The following is an 8,175-nucleotide window of genomic DNA, read 5'->3' as shown; positions in this document are numbered from 1 at the left end:
GAATTCTGTGTACATAAATCATCAGATGCAGCTGATTCTCCCATGATAGGCTCTTCTCATTGTCACTATACTTGGGATTATAAGAAGAATAGTCATACCTGGGCACACGGTACTACCTATCGAACTCGGAATGCCTTGCCCTGTGCACCTCCTTTTATTCATGCATGGAAAGTGGTGTGGAACATAACTGTGACAGAAGAAGGCAATCTAACATACTGCACTGTGAACTCTCTACCCCTTTTGGTATTTCGCCTTCTGTACTCCCCGTACCAAAAACCTCAGACCCGATGGTTGTGGTGGATATGTGGAGAATGGGCATACAAGAAACTCCCTTCCAAATGGAGTGGGACTTGTTTCTTGGGTTGGGTATTACCACCAATGTGGATTATGCCCACTAGTTCGGCCAGGCGAACACGAAGGAATGCTGATATTTCTCATATAGCAGGAGGAAGTACCCAAAGTTGGAGCGGTACTGATGATTGGCCGCCAGAGCGCATTATAGCCTATTATGATCCTGCCTCCTGGAATCCTGGTGAGCTCATACAAGGGGCACGGGATCCTATTTATAATCTAAACAGAATAATTCGATTGCAAGCAGTAGTGGAACTTGTAACCAATGCAACGGCCCAGAGTTTGAGACTTATTGCACAACAGTTGGATGAAAGTAGAGCCGCCATTTTGCAGCTGAAAATGGGAATGGATTATGTACTTGCCAGGCAGGGAGGCCTATGTGGAGTCTTGAACTTGACAGGGAATGCCTGTTGCTTTAACATTTCTGATAATGGTGAGGCAATCCGTGTGTTGGCCACAAAGATGGAGAATATAGCACATGTCCCAGTACAAACATGGGAAGGATGGGATATGGGATGGCTCACCAATTGGTTACCTAATGTCACAGGACTCAAAGGGATACTATTGTCTTGCTTGTTTTTCTTGACAGTAGTAGTATTGGTTTTATGTATGATGCCATGTATCATTTCATGTTTTAGAAGTACAATTAGCAAGATGGTTTCAAATGAAACTCTACCTCATATCATGGCCCTATACAGAGCTTTACCTCAGGAATGTGATGAAGGTCAAGCTATCAAGGACACTTGGGATGAAGGTCCTTGAGCTTGAAAGGGGGGAATGAGGCATCTAATCATAAGCCTGCATTTTTATCAAAGCTTCTATATGTTTAATCAGGGCTTGCATTTTAAAAATGAGCTTAAAAAAAGGATTTTCAAATGTTTCATGCCAGGCAAAAGACCAGCTGCCTAAAAGAACCTTGGCAAGATGTTTTTCCTCCTAAGACAAGAAGGGCCCCATTGATTTATAGTAGAAAAACAATTCTCAAAGTCATAAAAAGGGAGAATTACATATGCTGCCCCAAGGCTGAGAAAACACCATTAGGAATGGGGAAAGATAATACTAATGTGCCTCCCAGTAAAATGAGCCAGATCTTCTTTCTAAGGTTGAAAGGCCAGGAGCAAAAGGGAAAAACATTTAGCTGACAGAAAAAGAGAACATTTTTGAAGAGGCTTCTTTTAAAAGCTGTGTTTTATTGAGTTCCTTCCTTTTCACTTTGAGAAGCTTTATTCTTTTAAGAGGCTACCTATGATAAATGTATGAAATATATTAGCTTAAATATATTGGCTTAAATGTAATTATGCAAAGGATTTAAGGAATGCTAGATTCTTATTTTATATGGTTGTAAGAGTTGTATTTATCCTGAAATTAAGTCAGCCACCAGCCCCCCCGCTGCCAGACAGAAGACGCCATCTAAGCAGTCTTGATATATAGTTGTCAGGCATTTTGTTTAGAAACATTAAATGAAGGAAATCTTTCAATGTTGATGTGAAACTCAAGATCCTTGACATCTGTTGAACATAAAATGTAAGATTAAACCATTTGTTTTAGAAGGCAATAGGGCAAGAAGGGCAAGAGGTGAGCTGGTAATTAAGATTCCATGTAAGATATATTATTACTTATTTGTCATTTATATATAGCTCTTTGTCTCCCATATAAGGGCAAGGAAATGGGTGTATCTTTTGTGGGTGTATCTTTTGTGATTGGCTCTAGCAAACAGCCAATAGGAATTTCAACCAGGCTGATTGGACAGAGGCAGCCATAGGAGGAGCAAAGGGGCTGGATTAAGGGAATATAAGTGCTGGCCAGAATGGCAGGAGGGCAGGCCAGAGCTTGGTAACCACGTACCACTGAGCCTCTTATTTATTTGTCTGACAAATAAATTACTATTTTAATTTCTCTATTGCTGCGTTGAATATTTCATTCCAGCTAAGCGTTAACCACAAGCAGGGTGCTACAATATAACTAGTACCAGATTTCCACCATTATTCATTTGAAATATTTGTACACTTTAATTTGCTTCTCTCTAAAGTGTAACACCCTGCTGAATAATCCAATTATTCAAAACAAAAAATTCCTTCCAGTAGCACCTTAAAGACCAACTAAGTTAGTTCTAGGTATGAGCTTTCGTGTGCATGCACACTTCTTCAGATATCTGAAGAAGTGTATCTGAAGAAGTGTGCATGCACACGAAAGCTCATACCTAGAACTAACTTAGTTGGTCTTTAAGGTGCTACTGGAAGGAATTTTTTGTTTTGACTATGGCAGACCAACACGGCTACCTATCTGTAACTCCAATTAATTATTGCAACAGTTTACTAAACCCAACAAAGAATTCACATTTATAAAAAATCAGCAAGCATTTCAAAACCTCTATCAATATCTATCATACGCTAACAGCACAATCAACAGAAATGAGTCTTGAAATCAGTTGGGCTTGCTGACCCATTAAGATTCCATATTCAAGATCAACCCCCACATTAAGGAAATGCTGAGTTCAGCAAATTGTAATGAAAGAATACTAGCATTCTTGTATGATTAAAGGTGAAGACAAATGCAATATTCCTGAAGCAGAGGGCCCAATCTGGGACACATAAACACACATATTTCTCTTTAGGGCCCAGATCTGAAAAAATGGTTTTGTGAGTTTGCAACAGATGCTGGCTGTACACAGCACTGATTAGTTAACAGTCAAAATGGAACTAAGAAACTTTCCTCCCCTCCCCCCACATCACCAATCACGGGAGCAGTATTTCACCTTAAAAAAAGTTCCACATTTAAACTAACAATATAATGAAAAAATATACACGCAGCCCCTTTGAACACAGATGCAGCACCACTGAAGCAACAAGCACAATGAGCGTCGCAACCCCAGAGTCGTCTGCAACTGGACCTAATGGTCAGGGGTCCCTTTACCATTTTAAGCAGTAACACCACCAGGGCACCAGCTCAGGCAGATGGGAAAAGCCAGGGTGAAGGGGAAATGGCTGGAAGACGCTGCTGATGCCCCCTGGAATTTGCCATCTGAGGCACCCACTTCACTCAACCTACTAGAAGGGCAGGCTGTGTGAGTGCTTGTGGGTGTCTGAGCAATAAAGCGAAACATTGACGGCACAACTTTGATACTGCTAGCGAAACAGATATAGACAACAACAATCCCTTTGCCCTTCTTCCTGTGCTCTCAAATTATTTTCATGAATCATGGCCCCTCATGCAGTTTCAAATTGTCAAACCGCCTTGAGCACCTCGGCAGAAAGGCAATACAGTGGTACCTCGGGTTAAGTACATAATTCGTTCCGGAGGTCTGTTCTTAACCTGAAACTGTTCTTAACCTGAAGTACCACTTTAGCTAATGAGGCCTCCTGCTGCCGCCACGCCGCCAGAGCATGATTTCTGTTCTTATCCTGAAGCAAAGTTCTGAACCCGAGGTACTATTTCTGGGTTAGCAGAGTCTGTAACCTGAAGCGTATGTAACCTGAAGCGTATGTAACCCGAGGTACCACTGTACATAAATTCATTCAATCAATTTCCTGTACAAACATCAGTTCTGCATTAAAGAATTGCATGCGCACCTTTGTGTGCTGGGAGCACACGTGTTTCTGTTGTGCCACACAGACCCACGTTCGGAAGCCTCAGAGGAAGGCAGCAGCACCATGTCAAGATCTCCCACCCTTGGCATGCTGGACATGCTGCAGTATCACCAGCACATTGTGCATTGTCCTTTCCCATCCCGCTCAGTGGTGTGCATTGGATGTTGGCAGAGAGACACACAACGTGGTAAGGTCATAGCTCTGCCTAAAGATGATGGGGGCATGCATGGACAAAGTCGATCCACAGCTGTCAGTTTTGACAGGAGCCCTGTGTTGAATGTAGCATGTCATTCCATGCTGGGAAACAGCCCTATGGGGCCATGGCTCAGCGGCAGAGTATCTGCTTTGCATGCAGAAGGTTGCAAATTCAATCCCCAGAAGGTTGCAAATTCAATCCCCAGGTAGAGCAGCAAATGTCCCCAGTCTGAAATCTTGCAGAGTTGCGGCCAGTGAGTGTAGACAATACTGGGCTAGATCTAAGGGTCTAAGGCTGTTTCCTATACAGTGGTACCTTGGGTTAAGTACTTAATTCGTTCCGGAGGTCCGTTCTTAACTTGAAACTGTTCTTAACCTGAAGCACCACTTTAACTAATGGGGCCTCCTGCTGCCGCCGCACCACTGGAGCACAATTTCTGTTCTCATCCTGAAGCAAAGTTCTTAACCTGAAGCACTATTTCTGGGTTAGCGGAGTCTGTAACCTGAAGCGTATGTAACACGAGGTACCACTGTATTCCTATGGTTGAGCTTATTTCAACAGTGAGCTGGACTCCAGTCCTTCAGTCACCAATAGCCCAGAGTTTTTGATGGGATTTGCTCATCCACGACTGCACAACCTAAATCAGCAACAAATTAGCATTGCATCCACCTCTTGCGTAAGCCAGGAAACAAATATGGGCCAAGGAAATGTGGGTTCTCTCCACACATTTGTTTGTGTTTGGCCTTTGGACCTCAATACCATCGGATCAGAATTGCCTGAATGCAGATCCTCCTGGGAACTGATGAAAGCACCGAGGGAAATGCCAAGAGGACAGAATGAACGCTGTTACCATTTGTCCAAGAATGACATTTTCTTGTGCACTTCATTTGTTTGATTTATCCCTTCTCCGCTGCTCTTCCTGCTCCAGGCTTTCTTCCGCTTTCTATTATTAGTGCAGCGTTGCTTGTGTTACATAACCAGGCAGATCGTCCTGACTTGCATATAGTCATTTTCTGCAAATATCTTGACATGCACCAAACGGAACTAGAATGCTAAATAAAGAGGACTTCATAAATCACTCTGAGTAACAATAGAGCTCTACTCATAAAGTCAGCATTGGAAGAGGAGCAGTAATAGATATTCAATTTATCACGGTCATGTACAAAGGATACAGGGGGCACTGTGTAGTGGTTAGTGCAAGGGGGGGTGTCCAAAGCAGAAATGCTGTTTTGTTTGTTGACTGACTTATTTAAAAAAAACAAAACAGCCACCTCTGCTAGCGAGCAAAGGGCAAGTCAGTTATCCATAAGATAACACCGATCCACTTTGATGGGCAATGGTGCTAAGGGTTGCATCAATATCACTTTGTCACTGATGCACACGCTCCTGTCTTGAGATGCAGGCTGATGTCACCCTACAGGAAAGCACGGCATGCCACATCTTCTACTAATCAAGATTATTGATTAACTTTCAGGGATTTCATAAACATGCATTTAAGCCAGAGAATTATGCATGGGCATATAACACTGCCTGATGTCTCTGTCACCTGTGACATAAGCAATTATGTTGAAAGCAAGGGTAGATAAATCACAATATTATTGGTTCGTGTCACTTTTGCATGTATTTCCTGACAAGTTCATTTCATCCTGATTCCACTTTTATTAATTTTAACCCACAGTTTCTGATGGTTAGGTCACTAAGATACTATTCCTGCCTTACAGAAAACATCCCCATATAGACTCAGTTGTCCTTTCCCCTAAATTCAGGTTTATCAACCCCAGAACTTGCAGTTCCTATTCCTCCTTCAAGCAGCCTGAATTCTCAAAAGTATTTCAAAATGCCTTGTGAACCCCAGGGCGAGCAATCCCAGGACTTATATGAACCATATTCTAGTGGGAAGAAATAGGGGGCTGTTTGTCACTGTTATGCTAGAAAGGAGCCAGAACAATAAATTCTACATCCATTAAGCCTGTCCTGCATCCAGATCTTATTCCTTTTGATTCCCACCAAGACCTTCTTACTGCTCCCATTTAATGACCCCAGCCAACTTTTCTTGCTTTCATTCATTTATTCAGATGATTTATACACCACCCTTTGCACAAGTGGTAGGTGGCTTAGGCAACCAAATGAAAAGCCATGAAACAGCACAACCCTTTAAAAACATCTGAACAAGAAATCACCAAAATACCCAAAACCTAATAGCCACTAGGTCCTTTTGGTTGACAGCTCCACCTCTCTCTAATGAAACTGGCATTGTTTGAACTGCACATCCTTACCTGCGCAGTTTACATTTCATCCATCTTCCCTGCAGAATCTAGAAGCTACTGTTTCACAGGATCCCAGCCAATAAAACTCAGGACAGAAAGACAGCTGATGCCAACTGAGTGACAGAGCCAGCCTATTACAATTCCCAGACTATTACTATTCGTAGGGAGCCGCCTTGTTCAAAGTCAGACTGTGGGTTCACCTAGATCACTACCCTGGCTGGAAACATCTCTCCAGAGTTTCAGGCATGGGACTTTTTCCAGCCCTATCTAGAGATTTCAGGGAAGTGAACCTGAGACCTTTCGCATGCCAGGTGTGTGTCCTGCCACCGAGCAAGCTTGTGTGACACTGTTTGGGCATGGGAGTCCCGTGCTTGAGGTTGTGTGGTTGACTCACATCATTGTATGAGCACACTGCTTACTGTCATTTTAGAGCACCATATGGCACCAGAGAGGGAAAGGAGAAATACTCTTGCAATCTGCTTCTTGTCATTGTCACCTGAGATCCTTGCGGAATGCCAGCTGCAGGCTCTCAAGCCATGTCTGCGTGCCTGGGAATCTGAGGACCCCATTTGTATAGCTCTGGGGACATCGTGTGCAGTGTGTTTAAAACGATACCATTTCCTTGTTTAGGGAAGCTGGGGGAGTGCAGCCTCACTCACTTCGGGGCAAGCCCAGGGGAAGGTTGTCCGTCTGGGAATGTTTGGCGTTCCTCCCGTTGCTGTAATCCCGTTAAAGTGGCTTGCATAATCCTGCATCACTTTTTCAGATTGGTTTTAACTGGAGCCAGTTTGATTGGGATCCTCTGTGTCTCCCTCTGGCACCCTCTGGCTACATCTGCACAGTGCACTAGATTCTGTCCCTGGAGGTCTAATTACCTGTCATGTTAATTTTATGAATATTTGACATGTCAGGGGATTTCAAAAATCTAATCCTAGGCATGGAGGTGGTGGAGGTAGTGCACAGAGAGGGGTGATTGAACCCTTTCCTCCCCATCCTGGGCTCTTTGGGAGGAAGAACAGGATAGACCAGGGATCAGCAAACTTTTTCAGCAGGAGGCTGGTCCACTGTCCCTCAGACCTTGTGGGGGGCCGGACTATACAGCATCAGGGTTACATACGCATCAGGTTACATATGCTTCAGGTTACAGACTCCACTAACCCAGAAATATTACCTCAGGTTAAGAACTTTGCTTCAGGATGAGAACAGAAATCGTGCTCTGGCGGCACAGCGGCAGCAGAAGGCCCCATTAGCTAAAATGGTACCTCAGGTTAAGAACAGTTTCAGATTAAGAACACACCTCCAGAACAAATTAAGTACTTAACACGAGGTACCACTGTATTCTGAAGGGGGGGGGGAATGAATGAATTCCTATGCCCCACAAATAACCCAGAGATGCATTTTAAATAAAAGGACACATTCTGCTCATTTAAAAACATGCTGATTCCTGGACCACCCATGGGCCGGATTTAGAAGGCGATTGGGCCGGATCCGGCCCCCGGGCCTTAGTTTGCCTACCCATGGGATAGACATTGAAATCATCACAGAAAAAATAAAGAAAGCTCCCACTGGTCTCACAGTGGCCAACCAGGTGCCTCTAGAAAATGCCAAAGCAGAACCAAAGTGCAACAACTCTCTCCCCATTTGTGACTCCAAGCAACAGACATTCAGGCTGCAACTGGCTGTGACATTCAGCAATGAGAGGGGAAAGGCCAGGTCATGCTGTGCAAGCCCAAGTACCAAGTGGCATTTTGTGCAGACACAAGCTTTGCTCCCC

Source organism: Podarcis erhardii (assembly GCF_964252035.2).
Source record: "Podarcis erhardii genome assembly, chromosome: 2".
In the NCBI taxonomy this organism is placed as follows: domain Eukaryota; kingdom Metazoa; phylum Chordata; class Lepidosauria; order Squamata; family Lacertidae; genus Podarcis; species Podarcis erhardii.
Note: the sequence above shows the minus strand (reverse complement) of the source record.